Source organism: Chiloscyllium plagiosum, unplaced genomic scaffold (assembly GCF_037043375.1).
Source record: "Chiloscyllium plagiosum isolate Xiang-an unplaced genomic scaffold, Cpla_swu_hap1 HiC_scaffold_7, whole genome shotgun sequence".
In the NCBI taxonomy this organism is placed as follows: Eukaryota; Metazoa; Chordata; class Chondrichthyes; order Orectolobiformes; family Hemiscylliidae; genus Chiloscyllium; species Chiloscyllium plagiosum.
This window is the reverse complement of record NW_028270145.1, coordinates 26,834,083-26,858,063: the sequence shown is the minus strand read 5'-3', so window position 1 is coordinate 26,858,063 and position 23,981 is coordinate 26,834,083. Positions and strand designations below refer to the sequence as shown.

At 46.2% G+C, this 23,981-nt stretch overlaps 1 non-coding gene and 1 pseudogene across 1 annotated transcript; both read left to right on the top strand.

The window, feature by feature from the left end:
- The first annotated feature begins 6,725 nt into the window (after nucleotides 1–6,725).
- On the top strand, nucleotides 6,726–6,799 carry trnas-acu (transfer RNA serine (anticodon ACU)). The gene has a single exon. It is a non-coding gene; the product is annotated as a tRNA-Ser (tRNA).
- A 9,433-nt stretch (nucleotides 6,800–16,232) lies between these two features.
- On the top strand, nucleotides 16,233–17,202 carry LOC148149581 (uncharacterized; annotated as a pseudogene).
- Nucleotides 17,203–23,981: the final 6,779 nt, after the last annotated feature.

The window sequence follows — 23,981 nt, the reverse complement described above, 5'->3', positions numbered from 1 at the left end:
GTCATTAGAAATGAGAAGAGGTTAAAACTAGGGGTGCCCGGTCTATAGCTTGCAGGCACGTGAAGGCTGACATCTGCTTTAATTCACAGCTCATTCACAGATCTTGCAAAAAGGTGACTCCTACAATCTGGGGCCCTTTCTGTCCCATGATTACTGCTGCCTATCAGTAACAAATTCCAAAAAGAACCAGTCTGTGCTTGGAGGAGTTGTGAGTAACCTCAGACCTGGAGCAGCAGCAGTGAGCCTGCAGTTTGGTTTGGGGCCTCAGAAACTTTCTGCTTCCTTTTCAGATGTCCAAACATACATGAGGAAAGGAGCGGGATCTGGGGCTGCAGACGGCCCTTCTCAGCCAGATCATCCTGTCCCTGTCACCCACTTGAATCGGTCATCTAGGGACAGGTGGAGTGCTGCCTTGCTCCTCTTTTACAAGGCCGCGTGCCACCAGATCTGGCTGAGGGCCGGCTTCTTGTCGGGGCATTCATGGTGGCATTCAGGGCTGAGTAGGAGTACGGGCTGGGTCAGGCCCACTTGAACACCTCCTCCTGGCTGACCAAGGTACAGCCAGCCCAGGTCATCTCTGAAAGCCAAGGGGCATGCAAGCAAAACATGTTTCTGGTTGTTGGCAGAAGGTGGCAGGAAGGGGCTCAAGTTCTGTTACCTTTGTTTGGGACCCGCAACAATAGACACAAACTTCATCAAATAAAAATTCAATGATCATTCAAATGAGCAATTGATGGAAAGAACCATTCAAAAGTACCAAGTAACAAAGCATTCCCTAATTCCACCTCATGTACCATAGCATTTGTCCTCCACATTTTATTCCTGCTTAGGTTCTCTAACTCTTCTGCACTTGTCTGTTTCTCTGACACACCTAAGTGCTTGACCAACTCCATTACAGTTTCAGCTTCCCTTTTATGCACGGTTAAACCCAATTCTAACCTATTTGCTAATTCTGTAAGTATGTCCTTCCTCTGTCTTTCTAAACTTTCTTGGCAAATTTGGGCATCATCTTCAAATCCCAGAACCTCATTAGCAATCTTCAGTGCCACATCCCTCAGTTTTAATTTAACCAACCACAAGTAACCAAAATTAAACAAAGTGTCTCACCTACATTTTATTTAAAGATCTAGGACACTAATTAGCAAATATGAAAATCTACTGGGATCTTTCATATCCCAATTCTGTTCAAATCTGTCCAAGCCTAAGACTGGATCTGTCTAAACCTGTCCAAATCTATCCAAATCATGGACCCGAGCACCTAAACGGTTAGGACATGGCAGTGACTCTTTCTGCTGATTAAACCAAACAGCCAGAAAAGCTCACCTCACCTCGTAATCTGTTAAAATATGAGTGACAGAGAACTCCCAAATTCCACTATTTAGAGAAAACAACATAAATTATTTTTTAACTCTGAAATTGAACATTGAGCAACTATTCACAACTCTAAGTCCCCGTTTCTCTTAATTGCTTATTACCCGTCTCCAACTCTATAACAATATGCTGTTCCAATAAGACACTTATTAAAATTACATTAACTTAATGGGGTGGCACGGTGGCTCAGTGGTTAGCAATGCTGCCTCACAGCGCCATGGACCGAGGTTTGATTCCAGCCTCAAGAGACTGTCTGTGTGGAGTTTGCACATTCTCCCTGTGTCTGCATGGGTTTCCTCCTACAATCCAAAGATGTACCAGTCAGGTGAATTGGGCATGCTAATTGAGCATAATGATAGGGGGGAACGCATTCGGGTGGGTTACTTTTCAGAGGGTTGGTGTGGACCTGTTGGGCCGAAGGGCCTGTTTCCACACTGGAGGGAATCTAATCTTAATTTCAAAACCATACAGCGGCTGTTGTCTTTCATGTCCGACTCCCTGGGTCATCTTCTGTCTTTTCACTGCGAATATATTTCACATGAAAAGGTACCTTTGATAGAGAGTGTTCCCTAATTTCTTGGATTTGTGTTGATGGCAAATACTCTGTCTCCAATTTTCAAAATGCTGCCATTTTTATATCCTCAACGTTGGATTGTCTCATTGGTTCAATGTTGACAAAACAATAAGTTCAAGCTCGATTGGGTTTTAGTAAAATTTTGAACTGATTGGTTAAATTCGACTCCTTGTCAAAATAGCAACCAACTCAGATATGTATTTCACAGCCAAAGGTTACACATTTTCAATTTTCCAGTACACCCTGAGAAGGCTTTCTAATATATCTCGGGTGCTTGTAAGCTCTTAGTCAGAACAGCATTCACTCTCTCTTAAAGGTACAGTACACACCTTCAACTTCACAACACCATTGATCTAAGTACAGGACAGAAATTCAAAACAGACAATTCCACTTGTCCTACAAAGTCTTTCTCTCAGTCTATAATTTCTGTTCCTTCATGTATTCTACTCCTTACTGATTGTAATCCTAATTCATCCAGCATCAATCTCCTAATTTTTCACCAACTTTCCTGCTCTGAAGGGGTTAACCCTTGGGTTCAGATTCACAGTCACACAATAACACAAGAATTAGAAACAGAAGGAGGTCATTCAGTCTCCTGATGTGCTTTGCTATTTATTAAGTTCAGAATGATCAGAATGCTGTGTATTTCTTCTACGTTCCAATGGGTATTAGGTCAGCCTGTTCAACCTCTAGTCATAAGATGATCCTTGCAAATGAACATTCTCAAAACTGCTTCTAATGCAATTACATATTTTCCTAGGAGACTAAAACTGCATAAAGTACTCAAATATGATCTAACAAGGCCATGTACAGCTTCTGCAACACTTCTTTCCTTTTATAGTCTATTTGCCAATAGTTGCCTTCTTAATCACTTGATGTATATTTGAATGGCACTTCTTTCGTAATTTATTTACCAGTTCACCCAAATCTCTCTATATCTTCAAGTTCTGCAAACTCTTGCCATTCCAATTATATACTGTTTTTATTCTTCCTGCTAAAGTAGATAAGTTCACATTTTCTCACACTATACTTCATCTCTCAAATGTTCATCTGCTCACTTAACCTATCTCAAATTCCACTGTAGAGCCTTTATGTCCATTGGCAATTATTTTTCAAGATATCTTTCTGTCATCAGTCAATTAATCTAACAGAAAGCAATTGATATGGATTGTCAATAGTTTGGGCACTGATCCCTGTGGTTCTACAACCTAAACATGATTGACAAATTCCTCAAAGACTATTTGAAGACAGTCAGATCCCTCAAAGAATAGTCATAAAGTCATACAGTACAGAAATAGACCCTTCAGTCCAAGTAGTCCACACTGACCATTTTCCCAAACCAAACTAGTCCCACCTGCCTGCATTTGACACATATCCCTCCAAACCTTTCCTATTCATACTCTGATCCCAATGTCTTTTAATTGTTGGAACTGTACCTGCATCCATTGCTTCCTCTGGCAGTTCATTCCCAATGAACCACTCACTGTTTTGAATTCACCCACTCCAGGGAGAAGACCCTTACTATTCACCTTATCTATGCTCATACTGATTCTATAAATGTCCATAAACTCACTTCTCAACCTCCTATGCTCCAATTAAAAAAACCCAACCTTTCAGTCTATCTTTGTAACTCTAACTCTCCATTCCCAGCAGGATCCTGGTAAATCTTTTCTGAACCCTCTTCAATTTAATAAAATCCTTCCTGTAACAGGACAACCAGAACGGCACACTCACCAACATCCTGTAAAACCTCAACACAACATCCCAACATCTATAATCCGGGGTCTGAGCAATAAAGGCAAGCATGCTAAACACCTTCTTAAAGCAGGAAAGAACATAAAAAGGAGTTAGGAGGACTACAAGGAATCATGAAATGTCTGCTCAGTGTCAAGGGCTTTCCACATGTAAACAAAGGGAGACTTGGTGATGGGATACCGGCCTCTATGGAGTTATTTCAGTGGTGACCAGAGAAAAAAATACTCTCCTGACGAAATTTGTTCGCAACTGTCGTCTTTGAGGTTAGGTAAGCATTTCTAGCATTGTGCCGTTATTTGGGAAACTTGAATCGAAGACTGAGCCCAGTAAATGGAAAGAATGCATTAAATCATTCTGGACAAATGACATTGAGGCGGATCAAAAGCAACGATTAATTCTCCTGACAGCTTGTGGACCCACAGCTTTTTTGGTTATTAGGAAAGTAACATTTACTGACAACCAGATAACGAAAACCTTTCAAGAGCTGACAGATTTAGTTAAGAAATATTATGACCCCAAACCTCCTCTAATTCTGAGACACTATTGGTTGTACTCAACAGTTCAGCAGGGGAATCCATGTCAGGATTGTTAACAAGGCTAAGATGGCTGGCAGAGGCATGTGACTTTGGCTTAACCCTAAATGAGATGCCGAGACACTGCTTGGTCTGTGGGATTAAAGATGTGATTATGCTTAAGTATCTACTTGCTGAAGCCCAACTGGTACTATGACTGGCTTTGACATTAGAAAATGTGGCAAGTGGAGCATATGACTTACAGGGTATTTTGATGGAAGTAGACACCCTTGCCAGGCTGACTGAGTTTCAGGGATGCCACTTGAGTGAAGGCAATCGCATTGCCTCACTCAGGACATATCCTGAATAGACCGACTCTAGGTCAGCCCACAGCAAAACCCAAAACAAAGCCAAGTCTCAGTCAAACGGTCAACCATGGAAGCTTTACAGGTGAAGTGTATAACTTTGGTTCTGGTCTTTTATGAGAAGCTATTACCACTGCTGGCAGTAACAGGCTTGGGCCTAAAGCTGCTGGAGTGAAATTGCTTGAGAAAAGTTCACCGAGATTGACTCAACACTTTTCCAGTAGAAAATGGCTGCCTGAGTAAAGTCCTAATTAAATAGCTGGAAGATTTTCAGGGACTGTCAAAGAAGTTAAGGCTACCTTGTAATTTGATCGAGAAGCAATTCCACAATTTTGCACAGTTGGTACAGTGCCATTTTCCTGACATGCAACTGTAGAGAGAGAAATAAGGAGGCTAGAAAGTGAAGGAATGATCAAATCAGACCAGTTTAAGGAATGGGCAGCAGCGTTTATACCGATGGTGATGCCCAATGGGTCGGTTCACCTTTGTAGGGACTTTAAACAAATGATAAACTGTTTCTTGCAGCTGGATAAATACTCAAACCCTCACATTGAAGACCTCTGCATACAACTGTTGGGAATTGCTGTCCTTCATGAAGCTGCAGTTATGATTGGATAAGGATTCCCAGAGGTGTGGTACAATTAATACCCATAAGGGTTTGTGCCAATATACGAGACTGCCATTTGGGGTATCGTCAGCCTGTACAATTTTTCAGTGATCGATGGAGAATGTTTTACAAGGTGTACTCCAGATTGCCATTTATCTGGATGATGTGCTAATAACAGGGAAGGTCAAAAGGAGCACTTAGAGAACTTGGACATAGTCCACAGACATTTCTCCAGGACAGGCTAGCACCTTAGAAGGGAAATATGTGTTTTTCAGGTGCCTCAAATTGGACTGCAGAGTTGGCAAGACTGGGTTACACCCATTGAAAGACATAGTGAGAACGGTTAAAGGTGCCCTGGCTCCCAAGTCTGTACTGGAGCTTAGGTCTGTCCTTGGATTGATGAATTATTCTGGAAACTTTCATATGTAACCTGTCCTCCATCCTGGCACTCTTACACCTGCTATTGAAAAAGGGTCAGCCTTGAAAATGATTTCATACCCTAGACGTAGCTTTTAGGGAAGTGAAGAAGCAGCTATCATTGTCTATTTGGCACACTATGATCCCAAGCAAGACTTGGTGTTGAAATGAAATGCCTCTCCACATGGTATTGGGGTAGCGTTGGATCACAGATGACCCAATAGAGAGGAACGCTCAATAGTGTATGCTTCCCAGACTGGCTGATGCAAAGAGCAAATACACCCAGATAGAGAAGGAAGGTTTAACCGTCATCTTTGTTGTGAAATCATTCCACCAAGATCTTTATGGAAATCGTAACAGACAATAAACTCCTGCTAGAACTACTCTAAGAGAACAAAGCCGTGTCACCAATAACTTCAGGTGAAATTCAGTGGTGGGCTCTCATTCTCAGTGCATACAATTACAAGATGGAACATCTTCCAGGAGGCCAAGAAGCAAATGTGGATGCCTTGAGCCACCTCCCAATGGTAAATACACCACCGATGGTGCTTCCACTGAATAAGTCCATTCTGGTTTCAAACTTCTGGGACACCCTTCCAATCACTGCTGACAATATCAGCCTGAAGATGCAAGAACATCCAGTCCTGGCAAAACTAGAACAGCTGGTGGTGTTGGGGAAAACAAAAAGTGCCAGAATTGAAACCTTTCTGGACCTGGTGAGACCAGATCACCATAGAGGATGGCATTTTATTATGGGGAGCAAGAGTGATTATCCCAAGAAAATGTCATCACCAGACACTGGCTGAACTCCACCAGGATCATGCAGGGATTTCCAAAATGAAGACGTTGCCAAGAAGTTACGTATGGTGCCCAGGATTGGATGCCGACATATCTGCAATGGTGGAGCAGTGCTGAGTGCCAACAAGGGCAAACATAACAGCCAGCAGCTCCCCACATTTAAGGTAATGGCCAGGTAAACCCTGGACTCACTTACACGTAGACTGTGCCAGCTTTTACATGGGCTCAACATTTTTAGTCATTGTAGATGCCCACTCAAAATGGTTTGCTGGGCACAGAGTCCATTCGTCAAACACAGGGATGATGATAGAAAAGGTTCAGGCATAGGTCAGTTAGCTCAGGTGGTTAGATCATGGTGTTACTAATGCCATGGTTGTGGGTTCAATCCCCACACTGACCAAGCATAGCACTGAGGTGGGCAAGTGAGTGATGCTTGCAGTGTCAAATTTGGTCATTGTTGGGGTGGCTCAGTGGTTAGCACTGCTGCCTCACAGTACCAGGGACCCAGGTTTGATTCCAACCTTGGGTGACTGTCTGTGTGGAGTTTGCATATTCTCCCCATGTCTATCTGTGTTTCTTCCCACAGTCCAAAGATGTGCAGGTCAGGTGCATTAGTCAGAGGGAAATGGATCTGGGTGGGTTACTCTTTGGAGGGTCGGTGTGGGCTTGTTGGGCTGAAGGGCCTGTTTCACTGTAGGGAATCTAATCTAATCTCTTGCAGTACATGGGCTCCTTGATGTTTTAGTCACGTTCTTTGGGTCATTATTTACCATCAGAGGATTTGAATAATTCCTAAACTTGAATGACATTTGGAGGATAAGAACAGCGATATACCATTCATCATCAAATGGCACAGTAGAAAGAACAATCCAAACTTTGAAGGCAAGTTTAAAGAAACAGCCTACAGCTTCACTTGTTCCCAAACTGTCCTGGTTCCTATTCGAATATTGGACCACCTCTCATGCACCTACAGGGATAGCTCCACTGGTTTGCGATGGGGAGAAGACTCTGCAGCAGGTTAAGTATGATATTCCTGGACCTTGGGAGGGAGGGTGAAACACAAGACACAAGACTGCTCCAAACAAGAGACAGTTTAATTCAGGGTATGACGTTTGGTGCTGAAACTGTGGAAATGGACCTGTGTGGGAAAGAGGCGTAGTCGATTCGTGGTCAGGACCCATGATGTATAAAGTTTGGGTCAGTGAGGCAGTCCTGAACAAGTATAACATGGATCACATGAAAGCTGAAAACTCTCAAAGGGGGAAGGAGCAAAACATACCGTGGCCCTCAGAATCGCTGCAAAGGTTGTTGGAACCCCTGGGTCCTCCCCCTTCAGTTCTCATTGAAGAAACCTGGGAATCTGAGATGGACGCAGTGGATGTCGCAATCTCAATACCTATACTGACGGAAGACAGTGACTTTCTTCTGAGACATTCCAGGTGCAAGAGGCAGGCCTCCTAATGGTCCATTACGTGCCACTTGTATCCGAGGCTGACGGAGTAACTGGACCTTGTGCTAAAACTCCCCAGAAAAGGCTACAAGGCAAAAAGCATGGGTCTACGTCTCTGGACAGAGAGGGAGAGGAATGCAGTGATTGTAACAAGGTCAGCCAGGTGGACCTCATAAAATATGAGCTCCCTTATTGGGGCTGTTAATCTGGTCGCATTAGGGAGCCCTGGCTGACAGAAATAAACAGGCGTGTCCGAGACAAGGAGTCGCAAAATCATACAGTCATTCAGCAGGGAAATAGGCTGTTCAGTCCAACCAGTCCATGTTGAACCTTATGCCAACCTAAACTAGTCCCACCTGCCTGCTCCTTGCTCATATTCCTCCAAACCTTTCCTGATAATGTACTTACCCACATGTCTTTTAAACATTGTAATTGTACCCACATAAGGATGAGTTTCTTCAATGACTGTGACATTTAGTACTCACACCAAGATCCTTGTGTATGAGGCAATCATCCTTATGATTCTTCTATAAGGTTCTGAAATCTAGAAAACATATAGGCACATCCCAAAGCTTGTGAAAGGTACTATCAACTCTCTTTGAGACAGATTTTCCATGCCAGCTGGGAAGACAGGCATACTAACATCAGGATCCTTGAGCAGTCATTAGCAAACTCTGTCAGGCCAGCCACATGCTTGGCATGCCTGAGTTCCAATGCCAATGCGAGTCATCTTCATTCAGCTCAAAGAGGCACCTGAAAGAGAAGGGGACAAAGGAAGCATTTCAAAAGCTCTCTCAAGGCATATCTTAAAAACTGCAACATAGATGTGAACACATGGGAGACTCTCGTTCAGAAGAAACTCCTGCATGAGGAGACATGATCTTTTGAAAGCACCCATTAGCAACAAAACGTACATGAAATACACAGGTGAAAGGAATGCCAGTGATTTTAAAGCCAAAGAGCAATTCCACCTCCCAGAGACAACTGTCAAATGTGTGGTCGGACATGGGGCTCTAGGATTAGGCGCATCGGCCATGCAAGGGCCACAGAACTCATGATTTAGTTGGACAATTTCCCAGGTAGACAATCATGCTTGTTTCTGAGTGAGTGTCAACAACAACTCTTAAACTATTGAAAGTTAAAAATCACACAACACCAGGTTATAGTCTAACAGGTTTAATAGGAAGCACTTGCTTTCGGAGCGCTGCTCCTTCATCAAGCACCTGCTGGTCCAACACCGGCATCTCCAAATCATGAGTTATTGAACACACTATACCCAGGTAACTAAATGTTTAATACTTTTTCAGCTGTTTATCTAAGGGGAATCACAATTACATCGAATGACCACCATTTGTGCTTTCTGTTAGGATGGGGTTACTGCACAACCCCACCCTTTCCCCAAGCCAGAGGAGTTGGAGACTGTGTTCTGGCTACATCATTAAATCTGCAATTCCCACAAGCCATCAGGAGCAGGAAAGCGCTCTATCTAACAAGAGGGAAAGTGGCGCAGGAGAGGGCATGCGTGAGAGTGTAGGGGCGAGTGCCATCTGGCGGATGGCTGCGCATGTGCCAGTCCGGATTTGCGGGAGGGCAGTGTTTGTGACTGGAAAGGTTGCGTTCTGATTGGCTGACCTGTGTGGAGTCGGTTTTTCCATTCGCCATGACCCCACGTCATACGAAACGACGACCAATTGGAAGAACAGGACTCACAGAGGCGCTCAAGTCCCACAGCCAATCAGCGCGGCCAGACAGAACATCCGTATTGAGCTGAAAACTGTGTTGCTGGAAAAGCGCAGCAGGTCAGGCAGGATCCAAGGAGCAGGAGAATCGACGTTTCGGGCATAAGCCCTTCTTCAGGAATGAGGAAGGTGTGCCAAGCAGGCTAAGATAAAAGGTAAGGAGGAGGGACTTGGGGGAGGGGCGTTGGGAATGCGATAGGTGGAAGGAGGTTAAGGTGAGGTTGATAGGCAGGAGAGGGGGTAGGGGTGGGGGCGGAGAGGTCGGGAAGAAGATTGCAGGTCAAGAAGGCGGTGCTAAGTCTGAGGGTTGGGACTGAGATAAGGTGCGGGGAGGGGAAATGAGGAAGCTGGAGAAATCTGCATTCATCCCTTGTGGTTGGAGGGTTCCTAGGCGGAAGATGAAGCGCTATTCCTCCAGGCGTCGTGTTGCCATGGTCTGGCAATGGAGGAAGCCAAGGGCTTGCATGTCCTTGGCGGAGTGGGAGGGGGAGTTAAAGTGTTCAGCCATGGGGCGGTTGGGTTGGTTGGTGCGGGTGTCCCAGAGGTGTTCTCTGAAACGTTCCGCAATGTAGAGGAGACCACATCGGGTGCAGCGGATGCAGTGAATGATGTGTATGGAGGTGCAGGTGAATTTGTGACGGATATGGTAGGATCCCTTGGGGCCTTGGAGGGAGGTGAGGGGGGAGGTGTGGGCGCAAGTTTTGTATTTCTTATGGTTGCAGTTGAAGGTGCTGGAAGTGGAGGTTGGGTTGGTGGGGGGTGTGGATCTGACGAGGGAGTCGCGGAGGGAGTGGTCTTTCCGGAATGCTGATAGGGGAGGGGAGGGAAATGTATCCTTGGGGGTGGGGTCTGTTTGGAGGTGGCGGAAATGACAAAGGATGAAACAATGTATGTAGAGGTTGGTGGGGTGTAGATGAGGACCAGTGGGGTTCTGTCCTGGTGGCGATTGGAGGGGCGGGGTTCAAGAGCGGAGGAGCGGGAAGTGGAGGAGATGTGGTGGAGAGCATCGTCAACCATGTCTGAGGGGAAATTGCAGTCTTTGAAGAAGGAGGTCATCTGGGTTGTTCGGTATTGGAATTGGTCCTCCTGGGAGCAGATGCGGCGGAGGAATAGGTGGGATGTGGTGCCAGTGTAGCTGCGGAAGATGGATTGTTCCACATATCCGATGAAGAGGCAGGCATAGCTGAGGCCCATGTGGGTGCCCATGGCTACTCCTTTGGTTTGGAGGAAGTGGGAGGATTGGAAAGAGAAGTTGTTCAGAGTGAGGATCAGTTCGGTCAGTCGAAGGAGGGTGTCAGTGGAAGGGTACTGGTTGGTTCGGAGGGAAAGGAAGAAGCGGAGGGCTTTGAGGCCTTTGTGATGGGGGATGGAGGTGTATAGGGACTGGATGTCCATGGTGTAAATAAGGCATTGGGGGCCGGGGAAGCGAAAATCATGGAGGAGGTAGTGGGCGTGGGTGGTGTTCCGAACGTAGGTGGGGAGTACTTGGACTAAGGGAGACAGGACCATGTCGAGGTATGCAGAGATGAGTTCAGTGGGGCAGGAGCAGGCTGAGACAATGGGTCGGCCGGGGCAGTCAGCTTTGTGGATTTTGGGCAGGAGGTAGAAACGGGTGGTATGGGGTTGTGGGACTATGAGGTTAGAGGCGGTGGATGGGAGATCCCCTGAGGTGATGAGGCTATGGATGGTCTGGGAGATGATGGTTTGGTGGTGGGAGGTGGGGTCATGGTCAAGGGGGCAGTAGGAGGAGGTGTCCGCGAGCTGGCGTTTAGCCTCAGCAGTGTAAAGATCAGTGCGCCAAACTACCACTGCGCCTCCCTTGCCTGCCGGTTTGATAGTGAGGTTGGGGTTGGAGCGGAGGGAGTGGAGGGTGAGAGGTTGGAGTGGGTGAGAGGGGTGGAGAGGTTGAGGTGGTTAATGTCGCGGCAGCAGTTGGCTATGAAGAGATCGAGGGCGGGTAAGAGGCCAGCACTGGGTATCCAGGTGGATGGGGTGTGTTGGAGGCGGAGGGTGGGCGAGAGTCCTGGTTGAAGAAGTAGATGCGGAGGCGAAGGCAGCGGAAAAATTGTTCGATGTCTCGCCGCGTGTTGAATTTGATAATCCGAGAGCGTAGGGGAATGAAGGTGAGGCCTCTGCTGAGGATTGATCTTTCATCTTCAGAGAGGGGGAGGTCTGGAGGGATGGTGAAAATACGGCAGTGCTGGTAGCTAGGACCTGGTGTGGGGCTGGAGCTGGGAGTGGGGGCGGGGAGCGGAGCAGGGGCAGGGGCGGGGGCGGGGCGGGGCGGGGATCAGCGTGGGGGCGGGGCGGGGATCAGAGTGGGGGCAGGGTGGGGATCAGCGTGGGGGCGGGGCAGGGATCAGCGTGGGGGCGGGGCGAGGATCAGCGTGGGGGCAGGGACAGGGAGGGGGTGGGGTGGGGATCAGCGTGGGGGCGGGGACAGGGAGGGGGCGGGGCGGGGATCAGCGTGGGGGCGGGGATCAGCGTGGGGGCGGGGCGGGCATCGGCGTGGGGGCGGGGCGGGGATCGGCATGTGGGCGGGGGTGGGGATCGGCGTGTAGGCGGGGGCGGGGATCTAAACTACACTAAACAAACATTTCTTCCGAGCCATATCGGAAATTAAAGACAGTAAGTACCAAAAACGTTCATGTATTTACCCCCACACTCCGGATTCCTCAACCGTTCCAGTCTCTTCCATCGGCCTCTGGAACCGCTCGGGTGCCATTAACCATGCGGCTGCTGCAGCAACCGCCGCCGCAAACCATGACGTCACTTCCGCCCTCCCACTGACCATGCAGCCTCCACGATCGCCAGGAAGACCGTCGCCAACAGATTCGCGGCCTCCATGGGGCCTACAAACACCGGGAACAACACCATTGCTGCCGTCACCACATCTACGTCCGCCCCCAGTGATGTCACTCACCTGCACAACGACCACGCCGCATGCGTCTCCACCCTTGTGCCGATCCCCGCCCCCACTCCGATCCCCACCCCTGCCCCAGCACCGATCCTCGCCCCTGCCCCAGCGCCGATCCCCACCCGAGCGCCGACCCCCGCCCCCACGCCGATCCCCGGCCCCGCACTGATCCCCGGCCGCGCGCCGATCCCCGCCCCCGCGTCGATCCCCGGCCCCGCCCCAACCCCCGCCCCCACTGACCATGCAGCCTCCACGATCGCCAGGAAGACTGTTGCCGACAGATTCGCAGCCTCAATGGAGCCCACAAACACCGGGAACAACACTGTTTCTGCCGTCACCACATCTACGTCCGCCCCCAGTGACGTCACTCACCTGCACAACGACCACGCCGCATGCATCTCCACCCTCGTGCCGATCCCCGCCCCCACTCCGATCCCCACCCCCGCCCCAGCACCGAGCCCCACCCCAGCGCCGACCCCCGCCCCCGCGCCGATCCCCGCCCCCGTGCTGATCCCCGGCCCCGCCTCAACCCCCGCCTCCGCGCCGATCCCCGGCCCCGCGCCAATCCACGTCCCCATGCCGATCCCTGCCCCCGCCCCCACGCCAATCCATGCCCCAACACCGATCCCCGTCCCCACGCCGATTCCCGCCCCAACTCCGATCTCCGCCACCACGCCGATCTCCGCCCCCGCCCCTGAGCCAATCCCCGCCCCCGCCCCAGCCCCTGAGTTGAACCCCGCCCCTGAGCCGATCCCCGCCTCCACGCCGATCCCCGCCCCCACGCCGATCTTCGCCTCCATGCCGATCTCCACCCCCACGCCGATCTCTGCCCCCATGCCGATCTCCGCCTCTACGCCGATCTCCACCCCCACGCCTAACACCCCACCTTTTCCTCCGCTACATCAATGACTGTATCGGCGCTACCTTGTGCTACCACGAGGAGATTGAACAGTTCATCCACTTTACTAACACATTCCAGCCCGACCTCAAATTTACCTGGACCGTCTCAGACTCCTCCGTCCCCTTCCTAGACCTCTCCAGTTCTATTTCGGGCGACCGACTCAACTCGGACATTTACTATAAACCGACCGACTTCCACAGCTACCTAGATTACACCTCCTCCTACCCTGCCCCCTGTAAAATCGCCATCCCATATTCCCAATTCCTTCGCCTCCGCCGCGTCTGCTCCCAGGAGGACCAATTCCAATACCAAACAACCAAATGGCCTCCTTCTTCGAATATCGCAATTTCCCCTCAGATATGGTTGATGATGATCTCTACCGCATCTCCTCCACTTCCTGCTCCTCCGCCCTTAAACCCCGCATCTCCAATCGCCACCAGGACAGAACCCCACTGGTCCTCACCTACCACCCCACCAACCTCTAGATACATCGTATCATCCTTTGTTATTTCCGCCACCCCCAAACAGACCCCACCCCCAAACATATATTTCTCTCCCCTCCCCTATCAGCGTTCCGGAAAGACCATTCCCTCCGCGACTCCTTCGTCAGGTCCACACCCCCCACCAACCCAACCTCCTCTCCCGGCACCCTCCCCTGCAACTGCAAGAAATGCAAAACTTGTGCCCACACCTACCCCTTCACTTCCCTCCAAGGCCCCAAGGGATCCTTCCATATCCGTCACAAATTCACCTGCACCTCCATACACATCATTTACTGCATCCGCTGCACCCAATGTGGCCCCCTCTACATTGCGGAACGTTTCAGAGAACACCTCTGGGACACCCGCACCAACCAACCCAACCGCCCCGTGGCTGAACACTTTAACTCCCCCTCCCACTCCGCCAAGGACATGCACGTCCTTGGCCTCATCTATTGCCAGACCATGGCAACACGACGCCTGGAGGAATAGCGCCTCATCTTCCGCCTAGGAACCCTCCAACCACAAGGGATGAATGCAGATTTCTCCAGCTTCCTCATTTTCCCACCCCCCACCTTATCTCAGTCCCAACCCTCGGACTCAGCACCACCTTCTTGACCTGCAATCTTCTTCCCGACCTCTCTGCCCACATCTCCTCTCCGGCCTATCACCCTCTCCTTAACCTCCTTCCACCTATCGCGTTCCCAACGCTCCTCCCCCAAGTCCCTCCTCCCTACCTTTTATCTTAGCCTGCTTGGCACACCCTCCTCATTCCTGAAGAAGGGCTTATGCCCAAAACGTCGATTCTCCTGCTCCTTGGATGCTGCCTGACCTGCTGCGCTTTTGCAGCAACACAGTTTTCAGCTCTGATCTCCAGCATCTGCAGTCCTCACTTTCTCCTAGAACTTCCGTATTGCCTGGCTGCGGAAGTTGAACAATCAGTAAAATCACCCCTTTCTATCTGACTGAAGGCTGAGCTTCACATAAGTTCTTATTAAAGTTTCTTCCTCCGTCAAACATCTGTGAGTGAAATAATTGTCTCTCTCTTTTAACTTATTTTTATGATTTTCAGTCAAAATTGTTGATTTGCAGAACCCAAAGAGAAGGAGTCCAGGGCACGTGCAGACTCGGGAAAAGTTGGACAATTCGCCATCTCTCTCCTCATAAAGACTTTATCATCCATTTTTCCAGCAGTTTGCCACGTTTACTTGTTTAGTTGGAAGGATGACTTCTTCCTGAATGTTCTCAGCTGGGTGATATCTCCAGGGATGGCTCTCCAGGCATCTAAAGGGGACAGGAGAAAGTGAGGACTACAGATACTGGAGATCAGTTGAGTATACAGTATACAGTATTGTATATGGCATTGATACATCTAATGTTGTACAGTGGCACAGTTTAGCTCTATTGTTCTTTAATAGTTCTTAATTATTACAATTTTCTAATATAATATTGGAGATGTCTCTAGTCATATTTATTATCTCATTGCGCAATGAAGTATGCCCTGAATCTCTGTAAAGCAAACTAGGTAGACCTATTCTCCCTTTATACCCATGTAGACCTGCATGCTCATTCCCTTCATGTACCCGTCCAATATCCTTTAAAAGTTATTGTTCATCTTTGCTTTCACCAACCTCACAGATACCAAATTTAAGGTAATTGCTACTGAATGGCTAAAACACTATTTCTTCATGCTTTCCTGTGTCTCCAATCAATTGATATAGTGCTGTATTTTACATTAATCCTGGCAATATATACAATACATGGGTGTATGCCTGTATGGTGGTTTCCAGGTCTCAGTACTGTGGATGTGAAGTGGTGAGTTTGAATCTGTTGATCAGCATGAATTGGTACCTTTAGGAGGATGTATTCTAGGTAGAGCAGGATGAGAATGGAAGGAGAGTGTGTTTTATGGAGGATTACTGCTTTTGGATTCAAGACAGTGAAGAATATCCCGTAGAAGTTAGACTTATCAGTTCTGATTCTCTATCGTATACTGAAAATAATGACATTTGTAACTCCCTTTTACAGATTGAGAATGGAAAACTTCCAGATGGAAATTTTGAAACAGATTGTCACATCCAAGTGTGAAAGTCACTCAAGGTATGCATGGGGTAAATACCATTGGCCTTTAAATCCAACAGGAAAAATGATTCCTTTTGTTTCATATGATTTTAAACATCAACGTGACTGAAAAAGCACTGAGTGACACACAGATGACCATCTCCAAGAGTAACTGTGGAAGATGCTTTATCATTGCAGAATTCACAGCAGAGGCCATGCAAGTGTTGTGTGCGCGGATGAGGCTCCAAGATTGTCAAACTTGGAGAGAATCAAGAACACTCACATCATGGAAAAACCATGACATTGTGTGGACTGTGGGAAGAAGTTCCGGTTCCGTTCTGAGCTGGAAACTCATCGACACATTCACACCGTGGAGAGGCCATTCACCTGTCCCGTATGTGGGAAAGGATTTACCATGTTATCCACCCTGCAGACACACCGCAAGTTCATGCTGTGAACAGCCTGTTCACCTGCCTTGAATGCGGGAAGGGATTCAATGTTTCTTTCCATCTGCTGACACACCAGCGAGTTCATACCGGAGAGAGGCCATTCACCTGTTCCGTGTGTGGGAAGGAATTCACCCAATCATCCAACCTGTTGATGCACCAATGGGTTCACACTGGGGAGAGGTCTTTCACCTACTCTGTGTGTGGGAAAGAATTCATATGATCATCCTACCCGCTGCTACACCAGCGAGTTCACACTGGGGAGAGGCCATTCATCTGTTCCACATGTAGGAAAGGATCCACTCACTCTTCGAACTTGTTGACACACCAGCAGGTTCATATTGGGGAGAGGCCTCTTAACTGCTCCGTGTGCGGGAAAGATTCAGTCATTCATCCACTTTCATGGCACACCAGCGAGTCCACACTGGGGAGAGGCCGTGCACTTGTTCTCTGTGTGGCAAAGGATTCACTCAGTCATCCAACCTGGTAACACACCAGCAGGTTCACGATGGGGAGAGGCCATTCATTTGCACTAAATGTGGGATGGGTTTCAGTGTGTCATCCCACCTACAGAGACACAGGCAAGTTCACACTGGGGACAGACCTTTTGTCTGTGCTGAGTGTGGGAAGGGGTTCACTCAGCTTTATAATCTGCAGACACAGCAGCGGGTTCACACCAGGGAAAGATCGTTCACCTGTTCCATGTGTGCGAAAGAATTTACTCAGTTATCAGTCTTGCTCAGACACCAGCAAGTTCACAAGTGTTTACAGGGGTTGGATTCTGCTGCTATTAGCCACATACAGGACTGAACAATCGTTATTCTAGAAGCTGGCAAAAGGTTGAGGGAGTGTTGGATGGCGTTGGACTGTTTCTTTCTGTTGGCCTTGCTGGTTTCATGGCTTTGCTTCTAGTGGGTTGATACTCTGTGAGCCTGGAAGGGCACATTTCCTTGGAAAATATCTGGAAAAGCTGACTTGAACAGTAAATAGTCATGAATGTGTTGTCTGAAGTATTTGTTTACAATATCATTGACTGGAACACACTGTAAAGCAAAAGTAATTGACTGCAGTGAGGAAAAACATTGTATTCACCAAGAATAGAATCTGCTCAATTGGTGTCACTAAGTCTATGCAATGTTCAGGAAGCAGTCTCATGAACCAGTTTGTGGGTATTATAAAGCTATTTGATTTGGACACAACTGTCAAAGATTTTCCTTCAAGGGCAATAGCATATCCTCTAACTTGCCCCTCTCTGAAACCTTGATGTCCTTGTCATTGCAAGTGGAGTGTTCTTAAGGGAGGATGCTAAGCCATCTCTACTGTCTCCAGATAAAAAGAATTCCACCAACTATACCTGATCCAGGAAGAAATACCATACAAACAGCTTGTGTGCAAATTAGACTTTGGCTGTAGAACAGTGTAAGCATGGAACAAGGAAAGAAATCAATTCAGCCTTTCTAATTCAGTTGTAACTTGTTAAATATTGTGTTTCCAATCACTACGTGTTTGAAAATAAATATCTTCTCCATTCCATTGATTCTACAGCAAAGAATCAGGACAGCCAGCCCAATTAGTCAATATCAGTATTGATGTTCCATTCAAGGCTCGACCTACTCTTCTCCACATTCCACCCTCCCCAGCCCCTCAGTCAGCATATCCCCTGTTCCTTTCTCCCTTATATCTTATGTGTTTATGCAATTGTTGTGGACAAAGGAGAGAGGAATATTGTATTTGTTTATTTTCTCTTTCTCTCTCTCTCTCGTAGTCTAGGTAGATTTTGATGTTAGTCAGTAGGTTTGCACTGATTTAATGCCTGTGCTGCCATTTTAGAACTCAAAGCTACAGCTCTGATTGACCTCACACAGACTGAGCACATAACCAGCAGCAGAACAGGTAATTCCCCATCAAGCTCAACCATCTACTATTGTCATTTGAATTATTTATCAATACTTTCCAGTTGGTTGCCTAATTATTTCTCTTGGCCTTTGCTGCAATTGCAGAAGTGTTTAGCGATTTTTCAGAGTTTTCCAATGTTACTAAAATCTCTAGGGAATGCTGTGGATATGTGGTGACATTGAGGATTCTGAAATTGCTCTCAGACAAGCATGTTATGCAATTGTTTTACCCAGGGAGAGGAAGGTGGAGGAGACGGCTCTCAACAGATGGACATATCTGCACAGCATGTTTAGTGAGCAATTCCCCTACCTCAACTTCAGTGAGGATCAGCATGTCAGATAGTTCCACCTCACTTTGGGTATCCTCATTAAAACCTGACACCTTCGCAGCCACAACTTAGAGTCTTGGAGTAGATGAGGACAACGCTGTCAGTGGTTACAAAGGTGACCGGGGCTACAATTCTTTTATGTAGCAGGGCATTTTTGAACCATCTTACATTTTGTGATACTACATTACGATCAAGATGATAGTAGAGTCTTGGGATTCTATAAAATGTCGATATCACAAACCTTCTGGGTTGGTTTGAATTTAGCTAGCCCCAATATTATTCTGTCCAGATTTTAAGTTTAGTAATAGTATCGTCATATTGTATACCAACCCATTGATCAATTCAGACCCACAAGTACATCTCAAATTTTCCTGGTGACATAAAATCCAGTTTATTGTTGTTAAGTTTTTGCCCTTCCACATTATAATGAACTGTTTAATGTTTGCTGGATGTGAAGGAGCCAGCTCATTTCTTGACTATAATGACAAGGCCTGATATTTTGTTCTTAAAGAAGTTTTGAAAGGGAAAGCAGATGACGTGCCATGCCTGTAAATAACTTGCTTCAAAAAGTGATATAATTGGCAAACACCAAGTTAGTGCAGGTACTGGGCCTGCCAGCATTGCTCAATAAAACCCTTGACCCTTTCTCCTCTAATGTTGTGAATAAGATAGCCATTGAATATCTACCATAAGTTCAATATTGGCTACTACTTTGTTTGCTTTGGCAAACTGAACAATGTCTGCTTTACTACTTGGTATAGACCACTTATCTTAAAATTATTTTTCCTGATTCTCAATGTACAGGAGCCATTTAATTTTGTTGGGGCCATTCATAATTCTTCAGGCAAACATTTGGTATGATGGCATGAAAGCTATCCGCTCTATTACACTTCACGCACTTTGATAAAGCCTTAACATTCATACATTGTTTCTTAACATGGTCTTTAAAAGGATTCATTCGAGTATAGAGTCATAGAGTCATAGAGATGTACAGCATGGAAACAGACCCTTCGGTTCAACCCGTCCATGCCAACCAGATATCCCAATCTAGTCTCACCTGCCAGCACCCAGCCCATACCCCTCCAAACCCTTCCTATTCATATACCCATCCAAATGCCTCTTAAATGTTGCAATTGTACCAGCCTCCACCACTTCCTCTGGCAGCTCTTCCATGCACATACCACTCTCTGCGTGAAAATGTTGCCCCTTAGGTCTCTTTTATATCTTTCCCCTCTCACCCTAAACCCGTGCCCTCTAGTTCTGGACTCCCTGACCCCAGGGAAAAGACTTTGCCTATTTATCCTATCCATGCCCTTCATCATTTTGTAAACCTCTATAAGGTCACCCCTCAGCCTCCGACGTTGACCTTTCTGAGGATAACTAATTCAAACCAATCTACCATCTAAAACTTGAACTCAATCAAATCTGTCCTTATTGGTGTTTATAACCTGGTTTGCAACAATATTGTCTACTAATACATTGGAGGATCAGTGTCACTTTAGAGTTGTAAAATTCCATGCTTCTCACTGATAGATCCCATACATAGCGACAGTTCCAATCTCTAATAGGCTTCAGAGGGCTTCTCCCCACAATAAATGGTATTATATCACAAGAGGGGTTGTGTTCATATCGCAGGTATCAGCTGGATTGTTAAAAGCCATGTTAGTTTTTCAACATCTTCATACTACACACTTGTATCCATCACCCAAAACTGACAATTATGGGGACATGTGTAGTTAACTCCCAAACAGATTTTTGGGCCTTACAGGCCTCGCTATTTTGATCTGACACCCATTTGTATCCACAGACCTCCCAGCTGTGTCGTGATTTAGGAGCAGACTGCAATTTCACCGGTAGGCCAGGCCTAGCAATTACCGTAACAAGCAGTCAATCAATACCCATTTGATAATGTAGTGTAATGTAATATAATTTAATTTTATTGGATTATAATTTAATTTAATGCTTTTTCTTTTGATTTGAGTTTATTTTAACTTGGGTTAAGTAAATATGAGATGATTGTATCCCAAAGAGTAGTAAGTAGTTTATTGTTAACATTACTTTCATATAATAATGTGGTATTATTCCTACTGTTTTGGATTTTTGTACTTTTATAACTTTGTTTTCATTTTTGTAAAAGTGTAATAATTCTTCAGTCTATATATATAAATACCTATTTGGTCACACTCTCCATTGTCCCTTGTTGTCTCTGCAGGACATCATGGAGGTGTGGCCACTAAGCTTAAAGCCATGGAAGAAGCATAGTCACTCCAGTTAGTGCCAGACATGTACAGACAGAAATTGCATGCTCTCAAAAACAAACACCCTGAGTAGACATATCTGGAGTCTTGCTTTTAACCTTTGGAAATGGGGCACCTCCAACAGCTTCCACGAGGTCACTCTCAAGTTCAGAAATTGAGTTCAATCTAGATGCATGTTGTGAAGTGGAGTAGCAGAGCCCAGACATCAATGCTGGCTGATAATTGAGGTAACAGATCTATAAGCTCTGACTGTGGTCCGGGAACATTCACGGATCAGGCACTGACTTTAAATTCACTCTTTTGTATTAGATTATAAGCTGCTATTTCTGCCACCTTCAGTGGGATGTCACTATCAGACACACATTATCCTTCCCTCCCTTCCTAGCATTTGCACAGACTATTCCCTTTGGGATGCGTTGGTCCATTCCCATTATCTTCCAATGCAGTTGCAGAAAATGTGATCCTTGCCTATTTACCTCCTCCCTCCTGACTATCCAAAGCTCCAGACAAACCTTCCACTTGAAATGGTGACTTATACTCAGTATAGTCTACTTGCTGCTCACAATATAGAACACACCACCTTGTTCTCTGGCCAACGTTTGTGTCTTGGGTCTACTGCAGTGCTTGAGCAAGGCTCAACAAAGCTGGAAGTACAGCATCTCATCATCTACTTGGCAACCTTGCAGCCTTCAGGACTTAATATCAAGTTCAATAATTTGAGGGTCTGAACAGCATCTTCATCTATGTCCTTTACCCAGTCCCACACCCCAGGCCCTGTCATGACATCGACTGCTTTCAGCACAGCCAACCCATTTTCACCTATTCATTGTCCCCATTATCAGCTTTTCCTCTTCCTTGCCCTGCTCTCAACCATCCCTTGGTCTGTCTAACTTATTTTCTCTCTCTCCAGGCTCCACCTCCACCTATCTGCTCACTCCTTTATTCCCCTACACCCTCTGTCATCAGCATAATTTCTGCCTTTTCCTAGCCACCAGTTCTGAAGAACAGTCACAGGACTCAAAATGTTAACTCTGCTTTCTTTCCACAGATACTGCCAGACCTGCTGAGTTTTTTCCAGCAGTTTGTGTTTTGGTTTTCTATCTTTTTTTACTGAGGAGACTCTAAATCTCCTGTTTATATATGTTTTAAAACCTCCTCACTACCGCCCAACTGTGGTAGTGCTTACATTTTCTCCAGCACCCATGTTGATGTGTGTGCAGGTGTGAGACACAGTGAGAGACAACAGGTGTACAAACCTTTATTCAATTTCCACCACCAGGAAGAAAGGAAACACCCAAGTGGCCAGTGACAAGCAGTGCCCTTCTCAGCGGGCAATGCTGCGTGATCAAACAGTGAAGGGGAGGGCAGGGATCAAACCAAAATAGAGTTGGAGGGGGAAATAATACCCTCCACTCCCTGCGGTGCCCACCTTTTCCTGAAAATCTCAAGGTTGTTTTGATTTTCTATTGGATATGCTTACAGAAATGTTGTATTAAAGCTAGTTTCAAGTCTTAAAAGCCTCTTTGTGGACCAAGATTTTGCATTTTAAATTTGTTAAACAAATAGTAGAAAATTGCTTGTGCAGAGACTTCCATGATCAGATAAATGGACAGCGACCAATTTCCTGAACTTTGATTAGAACAAACTCTGAACTAAATAATTCATATAAAATTGTACAGGACATTAAACACATGCATTCAAAATCAAATTAAAAGGAGCACATTGAACAGTGCGTTGTTCTATTATAACGAATAATTGAATTCAAAAGCCAAAGACCAATTAAGCCAAGTTAGAGAATGCGTCAGCCAAATGGTGAGAAGACCCCATCACCACACACCAATAGAAGGACTGGAGTCTGCTCCTCGCCATTAGAAATACCATCTCAAGAAACACCTTCTGTTAGCTGTTTGCTGCAGGATCTGAAGGGAAGATTCTCATCAGAATTATTGAAGAGGGGTATAAGAAGGTTACACTTTCTTCAAACTGATCTGTCAAAAATCAAAATCAAATCAATTATTTATTTTATACTGATAACAACTAGTTTTCATTTTAAATAAATTTCTTCAACTTTAATTTTCTGAAGAGTTCTTGTCTTACTCAGTGGCTTAATAGTCTCAACAGAACCAAGACCAATGAACGAAAATCGGGTGATCTACATTTCTGATTTGGACGAGCCAAAACTGAATGAATGCAAAATTTACAGAGGCACTGTAACCAATCGGGTTATCAGAGCAGGCAGGAATGAGAGCGATAATGTTATTGAATAGTGCAGCAGGCTTGAAGGGCTGGTTGGTCTATTCCTGCTGTTTGTAAAGGGTGAAACTCTAAAAGGAATGCAGGAGTGGAGAAACCTTGAGGCGTAGGTGCATAAATTCATGAAGTCAGCAGGGCAGGTTGACAGAACAGCTCAAACAACATGGGATAATGGGGTTTAAGATACAAGACCAAGGAAGTTATGATGCATCTTTATAAACTGGTGAGTTAGCCTCAGCTAGAATGTCATAATCTATTCTTGGCAACACAGCTTAGGAAAGATACAAAGGCTTTACTGGAGGTGCAGAAAAGTTTCATGAGAATTAATCAAAGAGCAGGGACAGAGAAGCTGAGGCAATTCTCTTTGGAAGCGAGAGGACGTTTGACAGAAGTATACGATGTCATGAAGGATTCGAGTAGAGTAGGTGGTGAAAATGGGATGGTGGAACATGAATCAACTGAAGTGATGGCGACATGAGGAATAAAATGTTTATACCGTGAGTGTATTCCACCTGGAGTAAATATCTTGGTGGATATGGGGTGGAGGTAGATTCCATCATGCCTTTCAAACTGGATCGAGTTCTGAAAAGGAGAAATGGGCAGGGATTCAGGAAAAAACCCAGGTGAACTATCAAGAACACAATAGGCTGAATCATCATCTTCAAAGGAATACTGTCCTGTCGAAGGCACCATCTTTTATGTGAGATATTAACCCAAGAGCCCCATCTGCCATCTTACACAGACCTATAAAATTGAATGGCTACAAATGGAAGGAGAACAAGGGAGAGGAGGTCACCCCGAATATAAAGAACAAAGAACAGGACAGCACAATAACAGGCTCTTCAGTGTTCCAA